Consider the following 18,142-nt stretch of genomic DNA (forward strand, 5'->3'; position numbering starts at 1 on the left):
TCTCCGGTCATGTCAGATTGCTTTCTCATCTAATTATAAAAGGAAAAGGTAACTGACTGACTGACTTGACTGATCTATCAACGCACAGCTCAAACTACTGTACGGATCAGGCTGAAATTAATCAAGCAGATAGCTATTACGATGTAGGCATCCGTTAAGAAAGGATTTTTCAAAATTCCATCCCTAATGGTGCAAAATAGGGGTTTGAAATTTGTGTAGTCAACAGGGACGAAGTTGCGGGGATAAGTTTGACTATAAAAGTGAGGGAATATAGAGTGTACCTATCTATGTTCTTGCACACACTTGTGCATTATAATATCTCTTGCATAGATGGCTTGGCTGTTTTGGCTGTCACTCCGTGAGGAGAATTATTATTATTATTGTAGTTTTACTTTATTAATACTCAGATTGTATTGTTACTTATTGAAACACCACAGTAGGAAATAACTTTTTGTCTCAATATTAGCTTGATCAAAATCTCTAGTGGTTGTTTTACTAAAACACTCCATTTTAATACAGTCTTGTACCTGTAACCTTGTACTTTAGGTAGTCATTTCCTTATGTGATAAGTTGTTAATTAGTTTACTGTGGAAGGCCACCCACTGAGTGCTATAATAAAATTATTTGATGCCTCACTCAAATTGTTTACATATTTCTTTTAAAGGTATTGTTTACAAACTTATTTCATTACATAATATTTTGTTATCAATTTAGTAAGTAACATAATTGTGTAACAAATTATGTTATGTTGTGCAAATGAAATCAATGAAATCAAATAATTTATTGTTTAAGTACTTAAGTAAGTAAACTGCATTAATAAATCATAAACTAAACTGTGGACTGCAATTCATTTTTATTATGACAACAAAACATAAGAATTCAAGTACATATCCAATCACTTAGGTTGAAATCTACAAAGTGCACTTTTTTTTCTTTTTTTTTTTGTTCTTCTGGCTTTACACAGATTAGCCAATGTCAGATTTGTGATTTATTAAAGTTTAAAGTTAGGGAAACTGTGGATAAAATTGAAAATTCGGGATTTGGAATTTGAAAGGAAAAGAATAAGGTTTTCACTAATAATAATATACCTACATATACTATAACTTGATATCATTTTTTTCTATGAACTAAGCTAGAACTTTATAAATATTTGAAGAATTAGTATATAATAAACAAACTATAGATGTACGAAATGGTACATGTAACAATACGAGATGAGCAAGAAAGGCAGACCGATCATACAAAGTGCATGCAAAGAAAACATGGTTCAAGTCCCCACACAAAGTGCACTTTGACTTTGCTTAGGCTTAAATTTTAGTTAAAATGAGACAGATTTATGCCATCGATATAACACTGTCTCGTTTTAACAGTGACTTAAGTCTGAGAAAAGTCAAAGTGCGCTCTATAGATCTCAGTTTTAGTCTTCCTAATAATAAAATTACACACGGTCACCACCTGTTCCTCAATCTCTACAGAGATTAGCCAACTGTGTGGGTGATATAATAATGCACAAGTGTGTGCAAACAGAGATGTATGCTCTATTCTCTCATTCTAATAATCTGATGGAATGGTGATCCAACAAGAGTAGAAGGTAGAAAGAAATCAGGTGCAGGATCGACAGCTTTATATGCTATCCAAAACACAAGGGTGAAGCACCATCAACTTTGCAACTCTGGGCTAGTCCTCATGATCATCATTGTGAACCGACAGACGTCCACTGCTGGACATAGGTCTCTTATAGGAACTTCCACTAGGGGAATCCAGTATGCACAATAGACGGAAACGTTTAAGTGTGGAAACCCGCTCAGCGCAAAGAAAGTAGGAGAATCCAGTACCTCATTACAACCTGTTTGATTTTATCTGTCCACCTAGTTGGGTCTTCCAACGTAGCGCTTGTGTGAAATTGCCATTCTACCCCCAGGTCCAGTAACTGATCCAAGTCTGTAGCCCAAGTTAAGATTAGATGCCAGAACCTGATCATCTTCATTTGAACATGCATATTGCTATGTGTGTGTGTGTGACACCAGAAAACGCAGTGTTGGAAGACCCCCACTAGGTGGACGGACGACATCAGACGAGTCGCAGGGAGCCGCTGAATTCATGCGGCGTAAGACCGTGGCGTGTCGAAGTCACTACAAGAGACCTATGTCCAGCAGTGGACGTCTATCGGTTGATGATGATGATGATGATGATTGCTATGTAAATATTGTTATAGTGTAGTATACATATGTACACATATAGTACTTACTATAGAATAATTCCTTTGAATAAAGCACAGTTGTCTGGTACTCTGACCAGTCTGACCTTAATCTTTAGCTGTTGGTTAAAGTTCATTGTAGCTGCCATTGAAACATCAATTGCACCTAGTTAACTTGTGTGAGGTCAATGCTACTGACCACTACACTGACTCAGTAAACAGGACAAAGAAGTATTTGTGTAGATGCTATCAAAAGTGCTTTAAATAAAATAAGTTTGATGGCAAAAAATTGTATAGTTTATGACTGGCTCTTTTTTTGCTAACACAGTATGTACTTTGACTTTATAAAATTAGAAGCTTCCTACGTTATTCTTATTAATGTGGACAAGTGAAGACTTTGTGTGTGGACATATCCTGGTTATTAAATAGACCTTTTCTTTTCCGAGATTAAAAAGTATTTATAAGTATATGATGTACTCAGTTTTCTCAAAATTCACCGACTATATTATTAATCTTTCACTTTATATAAATAACAAATTTCGATATATTCTGTCTATTGAGCAATGTGCTTTTAATTACTGATAAAGTACCTAATCATTTTGAAATTAATTAACTATTATAAATAACATGTTCTATAGACTGAGTATAATTAACATATTGTATAGGCGAGGTGCCCTTTTTGCGGCTGTCTTGCCTATCGTGGATAATGTAGCTATCTAATAGCAAAAGATTTTTTCAGAATCGTGTTATTAGTTCTGGGGATGTCCCTACATATAAATTATTAACTCTTTAAGTATAATATTAATATAGATTCAAGGTTTAAACCTGACAGGAGGCGCCCCGTTAGGAAGATTGCCTCCGGATCCCTCCTATCATATTTTGTTCTATTATTTCTTCTTAGGGTTGACCCCCCCCCAGGTCTTCGCGCTCGCTCCCCCTGGTGACGCTGTAGCGGCTAGTAGGGCCTATGCAGATCCGAATCTTATATAGTTTCGAAGTGAGTTCGAATGTTGAAAAATAATGATGTCATTATGTAGGTAACTAGGTGACGCGATTACGAATCTTGTCAACACATCCAATATCGCGAAAAACATCGTTAAATTCTTTTGCACCTAAAAATAGACGAATGAATGACTTAATCGGATTTTGACTTGAGTTCAGGTTTTCACGATTGCCTAGTTGAGCTCGAAGTCTATCCTATGATCAATAAGTGCAGTTCAAAGGCCTTTCGGATTTTAGGGCCAGAGCAGATACGATCAGCATCAGAAATCGGTGATATTGCAACTGCATCGCGCAGTATGAATGCATGTACAGACCACCCCCGATAGACGCTTATAGCCGGACACCCCGATCGATCGCCAAGCTTAGGCAGTTACTTAGCATTAAAGTCGGCCCACGCCTGTTCAGTACCCTCATTCCGCACATTGTCGTGATTACGTGACTTTTGAGTCCACCAATTACAACAAAGCATTCTCCCCTGTTCCCCGCGATTTTATGATTTTGTTTTCATGCAAAACCTTCTATATATGCGTACTCTTGAGGTGTACTCTTGAGGTTGAATTCTCTGTGGGATGCAGTTTATATTCATTATCTGACTATTTTACGTCGTCATCATCATCATCCTATCGCTGGCTCACTACTAGCACTAGTCTCCTCTCAGAATTAGTAGGTTTCAAGTAAGCATTAGCATACTTACGCATTTGAGAACATTGTGGAGAATTTTCAGGCATGCAGGTTTCCTCATGATGTGTTCCTTCAACATTAATGCAAGTGGTAGGTATTTAATTGCTTAAACGCACGTAACTCCGATTAAGATACTTGCCCGGGATCGAACCCCAAAGCCGGCACCCCCGAATAGGAGGTCGCATTCCTCGTCGTCACCTATAGCTGGTAGGTACAATCTAAACTTCTTATTGCAACAAGAGAGAGAGGACGGGTTTTAATAGTTCAACTGCCCTTCGCTTTTATCCTTGCCGTTTTATCAGCGTTTCCTAGCCACATTACGTATCTACCTATTCGAACTAAATATTGTATGAAAGTCGCTCGATCGCTATGGCTGTTGTAGAATCAGCGAAGGCTAGAAGTTTTTGAAGAAGTTGTTAGAAAGCTGATTACTACATTTATATTTATAACTAGCCGTGGATTTAGGTTTGTAAAAATACCGTGGGAACTCTTTGTTTTTCCGGGATAAAAAGTAGCATATGTCACTCTCTAGGTCTTGCCAAAAGCCAGGTCTAAAGCCATGCAAAAATCACGTCACTCCGTCCGGCAATCACTCACTCACGATAAATGGTAGAATGCTTTCGTTGGATAATAATGCGGTTACGATTCGACTACGATAACGGAATTTCGACTAGGTTTAACGCTTATTATCAGAAGTTAGTGATAATATTCATAGAGAATGACACGCCATAAAACTAGCACCATGGTACGGGGTTGTTGACACCATACGTATCAGAAGGACTAGATCACTACTAGCGCGTCCTTGATAGGTCACTGGGGTCACATAACGATAGCTTTGTTAATGTACTTTATGTGTATATTCTAAAATTCTATTCATTGCTCGTTATTGATTTTTATTGTAAGCTTTGTTCGTGTAAGAACCCGTTTCTAGTAAGTACTTTAGTTGAAAAATGCTCCAGTCCACTTTGGCCTAATAATTTCGGTAAGTGTCGGCCAATGTTTGACCGCTGTTTGTTATTTGCGCCAAGATCTTCTGATGTTTGTTTGAAAATTTACATTTTACAAGCCACAATTTGGCAAGCTGGCCAGCGCGAGCAGGCCGGCTAGCAAAATTGTGGCACCCACAAGCGCGGCAAATGTAAGCTAACTAGCTCTTAGACTATATGTGTTCGCTGAGTTGGCCGAGTGCGTTGGGCTAATGCGTACTAGGCTCTTTTGCATGCTCTAACTAAATCTTTTTAATTTTCACATGTAATCCGTCAAAGCGCAGTTAGAAGCTTTCTTTTATGTTACCATATTTTCAGTGCATAGGTCTTTTCCCTGCGTAGGTTTAGATAAGTAATAACAAAGTAAACTTAATGTTCCTGCATAACGGAAATGAGACGTCAGTATCGTGCGACCCATAAAAGGCCCTTGTACCCTTTTACGCCTATTCAGAGTAGATTTACTATAGGTGCCTAGTCTGCCTACATTGTATATTGCTGTTTGCGATATATCAAGCAGCAAGCTCAACTAGGTCACCGGAATTGAAGTCTCATTTTTCCGCCTAGATCAAGATAGATAGAAAGATGATTTAAAAAATAGAAATAAGTGATAAGATTCTCTCATTAAGCCCGCACATCTTTTGTATTTTATTCGCTCACATAGTGGTGTGATAAATAAAATATAGCTCAAGTCGACGTGAGTACAGTACGCGGCCGAAAGTAATGTACATCGACCTTTAGAAGGAGATAGCAAATTTGTAGAGCACTGTCTCTGTCGTTGAGACCGACAAAACGTCAAACAGGTATGAGTGACAGAGACAACGCTCTACAAAGCCGAAATGACATTCTAAAAGCCGATGTACATTACTTTTGGCCGCGTACTGTAAATAGGCAGAATTGTAGCGATTTTTTTCAAGATCTATACAACAAAATACCAATATTATAAAAAGCCCTTAGCTCTTAATCACTAGACTATCACCGCTTTTAAATTAAGCATTTTTGGCTAATCGACTTTTTGTACTGGAGCCTCCAATTTTGCAATAAGCGAAATTAAGTATTCAAATGGAATGGGCTCGTTAGTTTGAAAGGTTCGAAGTAACGATAAAGAGTCAAGGCACCTTCTGCATGTTTACCGTCTGCCGCGCAAGGCAAATGTTGCAAGAACACGCAGTTGTTGCACGTGGGCGTCGCACTGGACGTAACCTGTTACATTTGTGCAATACATTGATATTCACTGAGAATTGAGATTAACAAAGGTACCTTGCACGGTACTTATTCTGTTAAGTTGATGAAAATGAAAATGAAAAAATCTTCATTATGAAAAAATCGAAGTAACAAATTATAACTTTAAAAGGAATTCGTAGCGTGCTCCAAACAAACGGTTTTCATTTGAATACTAACCAATCGAACTCTATGAAATTTTTGTAGATACATTCCAAACAATAATAAACTCAATGGCTCAAAGATTTATATACAAATCTTTGAGCCCGTGTTACTCTGAAACTACACATTTTTAAGGAAATCTGGCAAACCACACACAGCAATTTTTTTCTTGAAAGTGTCTACAAAGTTTCATTGAGTGTGATTGGTTAAATAATATTCAAAATAAGAACCAAACTACGTTTGTCTAGCAAGTACTGGCCAGCGATTTCTAGCGCTAGGCAAACTTCTCTTAGTAGTCAGTGTAAAATGTATCCATCCATTTCCATATCCATCTAGGTATGTGACTCGGTGCTTCCACAGCTGAACTAAGTCATCGCAAAATCACATACCTATTATGATGTATGGTCTTTACTCTTTACCTTCCTCATCGATTTCAAAATCCATTTAACAAGAGGAAAACTTGTGTATTATGAAATTATTTTAATGGAAGTAAATATGTAGGATACAAGGTTTTTTCTAAGGCGACAAAGTGTGCCAAGCGGCCCAGAACTCAGAAGTAGCGGAAATATTGAATTATTGCCCACAAAGATTTAACAAACTATACTTACTTCAATCAATCAATCAATCATTCAGCCTTCCCAAGAGCGCGCCACCACATACGATCCTCTGCCTTCCTCATCCACCCACTTCCCGCTACCTTCTTAAGGTTGTCAGTCCAGCGGGTTGGAGGTCGTCCCACACTGCGCTTGCCTATACGCGGTCTCCACTCCAGAACACGTCTGCCCCAGCGGCCATCGGTTCTGCGGATACTTACTTGAATAACAATAATTAAAGAAGTGTTAAGTTCATAAAAAGACGGCCTTATGAATAAGCTTGAGTGCTTTGCAGAATCCGGAAAAAGAACTTTTTTTTTCTTTCGAGGGGGAAATCTTCTGAAGATACCCAATCGGGTTATGTGGGATTTCTACCCACTAAAACCCCCTCGGTGGCCCTCCTCAGCGCGTTATTGAGAGGCTCCGGGAACTCTAAAGAACGTACGCCGGTGCCTCTCTCGCGCGACGCCCGTTGGACACATCCTGGAGAAAGTGCAGCCAACCATATATGATTGCTTTACAGCGCTTCATCTTATTCAGATGACAGAGATTTAGACCGGCTCAGTGTCAGCACCGGCTTACTTAGTAGCTACGGACCTTCCCCGGAAAAAGACCTATAACTAGAGAGAATAAAATACAACCTGTTTTATTATAAAGCGAAAATATACGCAAGCAAGCGTGGGCACGGCACGTACTCAAAACACTTGTGCTAATGTCCTTGTGATTAGTATTGAGTCACTAGTTTTTCTCGTAGTGAAACCCGACAAAAGCGTTTTTTACACCTGATTGCGTTTACTGTAATGTAAACTGACTTAAGCCACTGTTCGTGAAACCTTCAGCGTTATTCGTATATCGATTTGAAGATTTGTGTCAACTGTTTCGAACTTTATTCTATGGCAGTAATAAAATCTAATCAATCGACAAGCTGTGATAGCCAAGTGGTAAGGACGTCCGCCTTCTAATCGGAGGTCGGGGGTTCGATTCCGGGCACGCACCTCGAACTTTTCGGAGTTATGTGCGTTTTAAGTAATTAAATATCACTTGCTTTAACGGTGAAGGAAAACATCGTGAAGAAACCTGCATGCCTGAGAGTTGTCCATATTGTTCTCAAAGGTGTGTGAAGTCTGCCAATCCGAACATGGCCAGCGTGGTAGACTATGGCCAAACCCTGCTCACTCTGAGAGGAGACCCGTGCTCTGTAGTGAGGCGGCGATGGGTTGATCATGATGATGATGAATCGACATCGGATGATCAATACAGACGGGTAGTCAGATTACAAGCTTAGATTATAGAAGTCCAGATTAGATTATTATTAATGTCTCGTGAACTAGTGGTCTAGTGACAGACTTTACAAACTATGCTAATCAACACCATATTATTATCGCCAATTTCGTACCGTCTTGCGACTTGAATCTGGAGGTACGAGGCCACACACAACAAATGTGAATATGGTTTTGCCAACCAACTGTAATACCATTTCTAGCCTCCTTCACACGATTAAGTATTGTAAGTAATGATATTATGGATTTATACAACTGCTATACCTTTTCCAGCTTCCTTCATAGTTCACACACGTACACAACACCTTATATGGATTTGAGATGTTTGTTACCTTACTTATCCTATTAGAAAAATCAATTTATAAAGCCTTTATGTTATAAAAGTTCATAAATCAGTACCCTTACTATTATAAATGCGAAAGTGTGTTTGTTTGTTGGTTTGTCCTTCAATCACGTCGTAAAGGTGCAACGGGTTGACGTGATTTTTTGCATGGATATAGATAAAAAAAGACCTGGAGAGTGACATAGGCTACTTTTTATCCCGGCAAATCAAAGAGTTCGCACGGGATTTTTCAAAACCTCCACGCAGACGAAGTCGCGGGCATTAGCTAGTTCATAATATATTCAGTTTGTTCATAATATATTCAGTTTGATGGTGAAATACATGAACAAGAAACTATAACGATAGAAGTAAGTAGAAAGTACCGGGTCAATAAGGTAGAAAAGTGGGAAAGGGATTGCGGCTCTAGCACTCCAGTCTGAGATAATGAAGGGCCATCGACAATCTTGTCTAACGGGTGACGGATTACTGATTAGTAAGGGGATTTTATGATGCTCTTCAAATGCATCTCATAGCAAGCGGATCATGTATGGTATTATCACTATCTATATTATAAATGCAAAAATGTGTTGGTTTGTCCTTAATTACATCGCAACGGATCGACGTTATTTTTTGCATGGGTATAGTTTAATTCCTAAAGAGTGACATAGGGACCGATTCTCTTGTACACAATCTCTAAACTAAACTAAATTAACGGGTCTGAAGTCAGTGCTATCCTTTTCCGCAAGCAACATTATAAAAGGGATAGCAATAGATTTAGACATGCCATTTTAGTTTAGTTTAGAGATGTGTACAACGGAATTAGCCTCATAGGCTACTTTTTATCCTAGAAATTACAGGAGTAGAAAAATCATAGTAACCGATATCGTAGCTCAAATCTAATCTGAGCTGTCCTTTATCTTTGCTGTGTCCAGAATCTATAAATAGAATGAAAATAAACTGCATACTTTTCCGGTGACTTTCACCTTAGGGGAATAAACTAGTAGGTACTAATTATCTAAATATATAAAAGGACAGACTAACTGACTGACTGATATATCAACACACAGCTCAAACTATTCGACTGATCGAGCTGAAATTTTGCATGCAGATTATGACGTATATTATACTATTATGACGTAGGCATCCACTAAGAAAACTCAACCCCTAAGGCGGTGAAATAGTCTTGTCTGTTTGTGTAGTCCACGCGGACGAAGTCGCGAGCATAAGCTAGTTACGAATAATACCAACCGCCCTGTCTAGATTAATAATGAGCTGTAGAATACCCACGAGAGAGAATAGAAAACGAAATTGCATTACTTGTAACTTCATTATTAATAAATTACCATACAATAAAACCACGTAATCTGCTAAGCAAATATGGTTTTACTCGTACATTTCTAAAGCAAACTTAAATATTTACATCAGTGTATTATATGTATCTTTCCCAGTTATATGGATATGATTCCTTCGTATTGTAATTTGTGGAGAGCTATGCTAGCCTAGTGGTAAGGATGTCCGCCTCCTATTCGGGAGTTGGGGGTTCGATCCCAGGCACGCACCTTTAACTTTTCAAAGTTATTTGCGTTTTTAACAAATCAAATATCACTCGCCTTATCGGTGAAGGAAAACATCGTGATTAAACCTGCATGCCTGATAGTTATACATAATGTTCTCAAAGGCGCGTGAAATCCGCACTTGGCCAGAGTGGTGTATATGGCCAAACCCTTTTCATACTGAGAGGAGACCCGCGCTCTGCTGTGAGCCGGCGACAGGTTGATCATGATGATGATGATGATGATGATTGTAATTTGTAGATACTTATAGGCAGTTCGCGTTAGATACCCATGTCAAGGTGGTCCAAATTGGAATTAACTTTCAAATGTGGCGTACCTATCCCTTATCATCTCAATCTTATCACCGGCGATGGGTTGATGACGATGATGAATCGCAATTATGGAGATTGGCCGAATCAATAGTATTCTTGCTGCAACTATGCATTTTAGCTAATTAATATCAGAGTTGATTGCGATCGTCACACTGCAGTTGTCAAATTACAATACCTACTTGCCCTGCCCCTAAACCCCGAGAGATATAGTACAACCCATGGCTAGACCTAAATTTCTAACGAAGCCGAAGAAAGCAACTAGTACATCTAAATATATAAAACTGACTGATTGACTGACTCACTGATCTATCAACGCACAGCTCAAATTACTGGACGGATCGAGCTGAAATTTAGCATGTGAATAGCTATTATGACATAGACATCCGCTAAGAAAAGATTTTTGAAAATTCCACCTCTAAGGGTGTAAAATAGGGGTTTGAAATTTGTGTAGTTCATGCGGACGAAGTCGCGAGCATAAGCTAGTTTCTTAATAAAACGTATGCACAACGTTTTGTATTAAACTGCCCTAGTTTTAATACTTTTACTGCATTCTCTGAGAAATGCTGATTAGTCGCTAGTTTTTGCCACTTCCATGTATTAGCATATTGTCACGTATAACGTCATTGGTGAATAAACACACTAATCATGCATTTTCATCATTATAATCAACTAGATAATAGCTGCGACTTCGTCCGCGTGGATTTAGGTTTTTTAAAATCCCACGGGAACTCTTCAATTTTCCGGGATAAAAAGCAGCCTATGTCCTTCCCCGAGATATAAGCTAACTCTGTACTAAATTTCATCAAAATCGGTTAAAAGGTTGGGCCGTGAAAAGCTAGCAGACAGACACACTTTCGCATTTATAATATTAGTATGGATTGTAGTATATAGGTAAATAATTTCTCCATGTCTGTTCTTCTGGCGTCACTTCCTGAATTTTGAGAATCGTGACTGTTTCATAACTAACTAAACTTTGATGTTTTACAATTCAACAAGCGCTCGTCAGCCATAAATCTTTATATATAAAAAGAAAAGCTGACTGAGCTGACTGACAGATCTATCAACGCACAGGTCAAACTATTGGACGGATTGGGCTGAAATTTGGCATGCAGATAGCTATTATGACATAGACATTTGCTAAGAAAGGATTTTTGAAAATTCTATCCCTAGGATTTTTGGATGGGGGGTTGGACGAAGTCGCGAGTATACGCTAGTAATTTTTAAATAAGTACGGTATCAACGGTACGGTACAGGATTCGAACCTGCGTTATCCTCTAATCCTTTAAATTCATCTTCAGCCGATTTCCTTTGTTGTCGTGTAGAAAGCTGCAATCTTTGGATTTGGGTACTTTTAATTGCAAGAAAGCGCCTGAACTCATGTTGTAAAGGGCAGGACGGCAGTCTAACTTGTTTCGTACCCGTTCAGGGTCAATAGTCATGAGCTGGTTCGTGCGACGGGTTCGAACTAAACTCGTCAGATTAGGATTGGAAAACATTCTAGGATACGTTGCACTTGGTGTCACGCTGTAGCTACACGATCGGTCCAAATAATAACCCACGATGCTCGCGGCTTCGCTCGCGTGAATTTAGGTTTTGTGAAAATCTTGTGGGAATTTTCTGGGGTAAAAAGTAGTGTGTGTTTGTCCCCGGGATGCAAGCTATCTCTGTACTTTTAATCAAAATCGGTTTAACGGATGGGCCATTAAAAGTCCCGTGGGAACTCTTTGATTTTCTAGGACAAAGAGTCCGTCTATATCCGTCCCGGATGCAAACTATCTCTGTACTCGTCCAAATCGTTTACACGGATGGGTCGTGAAAAGCTAACAGACAAATAGACAGACACGCTTTCGCTTTTATAAAGCTCTTGGTCCATCAAATTCAAGTCATTGTATATCATAAGAGAATCTAGGGCAAAAAAATTGCTTAATGCGAGTTAAGAGTCACTACTCTACTTAAAAGTGCATGTCGGATTATTTATTCGATATCGTGTATGCAATGTATAATCAATATCAATGAAATGTTTATCAAGTGCAAACCTATTACCAATTACCACAAATGTCCAAAAGAAGAGACAATTAAGTAATTTGAATACCTAAGTGATTCAATTAACTTTAAAAAACATAATTAATTTTCACTTTGTTTCACACATCCCTTCTATGTCTCATTTCTCACACTGACTTACATTGAAAAAACCGGCCAAGTGCGAGTCAGACTCGCGCACCGAGTTCATAGCATCCATAATATCATTACTTACAATACTTAATCGTGTGAAGGAGGCTAGAAATGGTATTACAGTTGGTTGGCAAAACCATATTCACATTTGTTGTGTGTGGCCTCGTACCTCCAGATTCAAGTCGCAAGACGGTACGAAATTGGCGATAATAATATGGTGTTGATTAGCATAGTTTGTAAAGTCTGTCACTAGACCACTAGTTCACGAGACATTAATAATAATCTAATCTGGACTTCTATAATCTAAGCTTGTAATCTGACTACCCGTCTGTATTGATCATCCGATGTCGATTCATCATTTGACCGATTCTCTTGTACACAATCTCTAAACTAAACTAAATTAACGGGTCTGAAGTCAGTGCTATCCTTTTCCGCAAGCAACATTATAAAAGGGATAGCAATAGATTTAGACATGCCATTTTAGTTTAGTTTAGAGATGTGTACAACGGAATTAGCCTCATAGGCTACTTTTTATCCTAGAAATTACAGGAGTAGAAAAATCATAGTAACCGATATCGTAGCTCAAATCTAATCTGAGCTGTCCTTTATCTTTGCTGTGTCCAGAATCTATAAATAGAATGAAAATAAACTGCATACTTTTCCGGTGACTTTCACCTTAGGGGAATAAACTAGTAGGTACTAATTATCTAAATATATAAAAGGACAGACTAACTGACTGACTGATATATCAACACACAGCTCAAACTATTCGACTGATCGAGCTGAAATTTTGCATGCAGATTATGACGTATATTATACTATTATGACGTAGGCATCCACTAAGAAAACTCAACCCCTAAGGCGGTGAAATAGTCTTGTCTGTTTGTGTAGTCCACGCGGACGAAGTCGCGAGCATAAGCTAGTTACGAATAATACCAACCGCCCTGTCTAGATTAATAATGAGCTGTAGAATACCCACGAGAGAGAATAGAAAACGAAATTGCATTACTTGTAACTTCATTATTAATAAATTACCATACAATAAAACCACGTAATCTGCTAAGCAAATATGGTTTTACTCGTACATTTCTAAAGCAAACTTAAATATTTACATCAGTGTATTATATGTATCTTTCCCAGTTATATGGATATGATTCCTTCGTATTGTAATTTGTGGAGAGCTATGCTAGCCTAGTGGTAAGGATGTCCGCCTCCTATTCGGGAGTTGGGGGTTCGATCCCAGGCACGCACCTTTAACTTTTCAAAGTTATTTGCGTTTTTAACAAATCAAATATCACTCGCCTTATCGGTGAAGGAAAACATCGTGATTAAACCTGCATGCCTGATAGTTATACATAATGTTCTCAAAGGCGCGTGAAATCCGCACTTGGCCAGAGTGGTGTATATGGCCAAACCCTTTTCATACTGAGAGGAGACCCGCGCTCTGCTGTGAGCCGGCGACAGGTTGATCATGATGATGATGATGATGATGATTGTAATTTGTAGATACTTATAGGCAGTTCGCGTTAGATACCCATGTCAAGGTGGTCCAAATTGGAATTAACTTTCAAATGTGGCGTACCTATCCCTTATCATCTCAATCTTATCACCGGCGATGGGTTGATGACGATGATGAATCGCAATTATGGAGATTGGCCGAATCAATAGTATTCTTGCTGCAACTATGCATTTTAGCTAATTAATATCAGAGTTGATTGCGATCGTCACACTGCAGTTGTCAAATTACAATACCTACTTGCCCTGCCCCTAAACCCCGAGAGATATAGTACAACCCATGGCTAGACCTAAATTTCTAACGAAGCCGAAGAAAGCAACTAGTACATCTAAATATATAAAACTGACTGATTGACTGACTCACTGATCTATCAACGCACAGCTCAAATTACTGGACGGATCGAGCTGAAATTTAGCATGTGAATAGCTATTATGACATAGACATCCGCTAAGAAAAGATTTTTGAAAATTCCACCTCTAAGGGTGTAAAATAGGGGTTTGAAATTTGTGTAGTTCATGCGGACGAAGTCGCGAGCATAAGCTAGTTTCTTAATAAAACGTATGCACAACGTTTTGTATTAAACTGCCCTAGTTTTAATACTTTTACTGCATTCTCTGAGAAATGCTGATTAGTCGCTAGTTTTTGCCACTTCCATGTATTAGCATATTGTCACGTATAACGTCATTGGTGAATAAACACACTAATCATGCATTTTCATCATTATAATCAACTAGATAATAGCTGCGACTTCGTCCGCGTGGATTTAGGTTTTTTAAAATCCCACGGGAACTCTTCAATTTTCCGGGATAAAAAGCAGCCTATGTCCTTCCCCGAGATATAAGCTAACTCTGTACTAAATTTCATCAAAATCGGTTAAAAGGTTGGGCCGTGAAAAGCTAGCAGACAGACACACTTTCGCATTTATAATATTAGTATGGATTGTAGTATATAGGTAAATAATTTCTCCATGTCTGTTCTTCTGGCGTCACTTCCTGAATTTTGAGAATCGTGACTGTTTCATAACTAACTAAACTTTGATGTTTTACAATTCAACAAGCGCTCGTCAGCCATAAATCTTTATATATAAAAAGAAAAGCTGACTGAGCTGACTGACAGATCTATCAACGCACAGGTCAAACTATTGGACGGATTGGGCTGAAATTTGGCATGCAGATAGCTATTATGACATAGACATTTGCTAAGAAAGGATTTTTGAAAATTCTATCCCTAGGATTTTTGGATGGGGGGTTGGACGAAGTCGCGAGTATACGCTAGTAATTTTTAAATAAGTACGGTATCAACGGTACGGTACAGGATTCGAACCTGCGTTATCCTCTAATCCTTTAAATTCATCTTCAGCCGATTTCCTTTGTTGTCGTGTAGAAAGCTGCAATCTTTGGATTTGGGTACTTTTAATTGCAAGAAAGCGCCTGAACTCATGTTGTAAAGGGCAGGACGGCAGTCTAACTTGTTTCGTACCCGTTCAGGGTCAATAGTCATGAGCTGGTTCGTGCGACGGGTTCGAACTAAACTCGTCAGATTAGGATTGGAAAACATTCTAGGATACGTTGCACTTGGTGTCACGCTGTAGCTACACGATCGGTCCAAATAATAACCCACGATGCTCGCGGCTTCGCTCGCGTGAATTTAGGTTTTGTGAAAATCTTGTGGGAATTTTCTGGGGTAAAAAGTAGTGTGTGTTTGTCCCCGGGATGCAAGCTATCTCTGTACTTTTAATCAAAATCGGTTTAACGGATGGGCCATTAAAAGTCCCGTGGGAACTCTTTGATTTTCTAGGACAAAGAGTCCGTCTATATCCGTCCCGGATGCAAACTATCTCTGTACTCGTCCAAATCGTTTACACGGATGGGTCGTGAAAAGCTAACAGACAAATAGACAGACACGCTTTCGCTTTTATAAAGCTCTTGGTCCATCAAATTCAAGTCATTGTATATCATAAGAGAATCTAGGGCAAAAAAATTGCTTAATGCGAGTTAAGAGTCACTACTCTACTTAAAAGTGCATGTCGGATTATTTATTCGATATCGTGTATGCAATGTATAATCAATATCAATGAAATGTTTATCAAGTGCAAACCTATTACCAATTACCACAAATGTCCAAAAGAAGAGACAATTAAGTAATTTGAATACCTAAGTGATTCAATTAACTTTAAAAAACATAATTAATTTTCACTTTGTTTCACACATCCCTTCTATGTCTCATTTCTCACACTGACTTACATTGAAAAAACCGGCCAAGTGCGAGTCAGACTCGCGCACCGAGGGTTCCGTACTGCAGTCGTATTCTTTCGACATTTTGCACGCTAAATCAAGAACTATAATGCATAAAAATAAATAAAAATCTGTTTTAGAATGTACAGGTAAAGCCCTTCCATATGATATCCCAATTGGTATAGTTATCTTACTTTGGAAGTTTAAAATACTATTATTTGTTCATGAACACATTTTAATTTTTTTTGTGATGTAACCACAGATTCACGGGTTTCGGATTTTACCCCTTACGTGTGCTATAAGACCTACCTACCTACCAAATTTCGTGATTCTCAACGGGAAGTACCCTATAGGTTTCTTGACAGACAGACAACAAAGTGATTCTATAAGGGTTCCGTTTTCCTTTTGAGATACGGAACCCCAAAAAGAAAGAAATACGTTTAATAACATGTTATAACTAAGACTTGGTTATCCCGGAAAGCAGAAAGCCGTAAGAAGCGTGTGGTACAATCCGAAACAAAGGTTCCAGCTCAGCATAATGCTGTATGCCTTGATACACAAGAGCATACAGAGCTGATTTCCAGCCGGGACCCTGAATCGGGTGACGCCACGGAACTACTATCAACTTAACCTACACAATACTTACTACACATTGAATATTACACCGTCAATCAACCTTGATTGTTGCTTGTTAATATGCTTTGATTGTAAATTTTATGCCTGCCTTGTACATATAGCTCGGAAGTTTCCTGCTGTTGATTTTCTGTTAAAACTACCTAACTGGATGAACTGGACTAAATGGATGCTTTCGATTCCTGGTATCAAATGAAGAATAAAACTTAAGTATGATCTATCTATTGCGGAAAATCTTTCAATTAAATCTTAGTTCCGATTATTCGAACGTCAATTTAAAAAAACAACGAAATACCCTACAGGTTTTTTTGACAGACACGACAGACAGACAGACAACGAAGTGATCCTCTAAGAGTTCCGTTTTTCCTTTTTAGGTACGGAACCCTAAAAAGTGCATCCGGAAATACGGACGTAACGAAATTATGGGGTTTCTGTTCCAACTCGCACAGAATGTAGAAGTGGTATTTCCTGGTACGTTGAAGGAAAGGAAGTATGGAATTATACAGAAATAAAACATAGGAATGGAGGAAACAGGTGACAAAAAAGGCAAGAAAAATATCCACTTTATGTCGAAAGACGTAGTCGTAAGGATGAAGATCTCAGGATTATTAACGTCGTGTCTTAGCTTTGTGCTTGAGGTGTGAATGTAGCGTTCTTTGTTGACATTTTACGAAGATGACTTCCTTTTTAGGGGTCCGTATCTCCAGAGATAAAATAGGAACCCTCATAAAATCACTTCGTTGTCTGTCGTGTCGATCAAGACTCGTCAAGGGGATCAAAACCTATAGAATACTTTCCGTTGATTTATCATGATATTTGGCAATTAGCAATGTAAAGGGAAATTAATGTGAATTTGTGGTTACATACAAATAAAGAAACTTGTTCACCACTAAATAATATGATTATTACTAAATTACATCCGGTCCGGGTGGTTTTTTGTTGTTGTTTTACCTAAAATGTTTTATTTTTTGTTTGTTTTTTGATGATGTGATGTTTATCTTACGGGGGTGACATAGTCAGCTATGACTAAACCCTCAAAAAAAAAAATACATCATAGATGGCGCATTCCGTCATTAACTTTCAGTGTTGTTCAGTTGTTAGAGCGAACATATACTGGACCGTTATTTCTTGTACGATGGTACGGAACCCTTCGTGTGTGAGTCCGACTGTCACTTAAACGATTTTTTGTTATAGTATCTTTGTATTGTATGTTCAAAACAATAAAAAAATTTGAGAGCTATAACATAATTTCATTTTCATT

The 18,142-nt window shown here is 38.4% G+C and overlaps 1 protein-coding gene across 1 annotated transcript in view; it reads left to right on the forward strand.

Moving 5' to 3' along the window:
• The window catches only part of Kat60 (Katanin 60), a 54,744-nt gene that overhangs the window by 661 nt on the left and 35,941 nt on the right, over nucleotides 1-18,142 (forward strand). The gene's annotated exons all lie outside the window — the stretch shown is intronic.

Source organism: Maniola hyperantus, chromosome 21, assembly GCF_902806685.2.
Source record: "Maniola hyperantus chromosome 21, iAphHyp1.2, whole genome shotgun sequence".
Taxonomy (NCBI): Eukaryota; Metazoa; Arthropoda; class Insecta; order Lepidoptera; family Nymphalidae; genus Maniola; species Maniola hyperantus.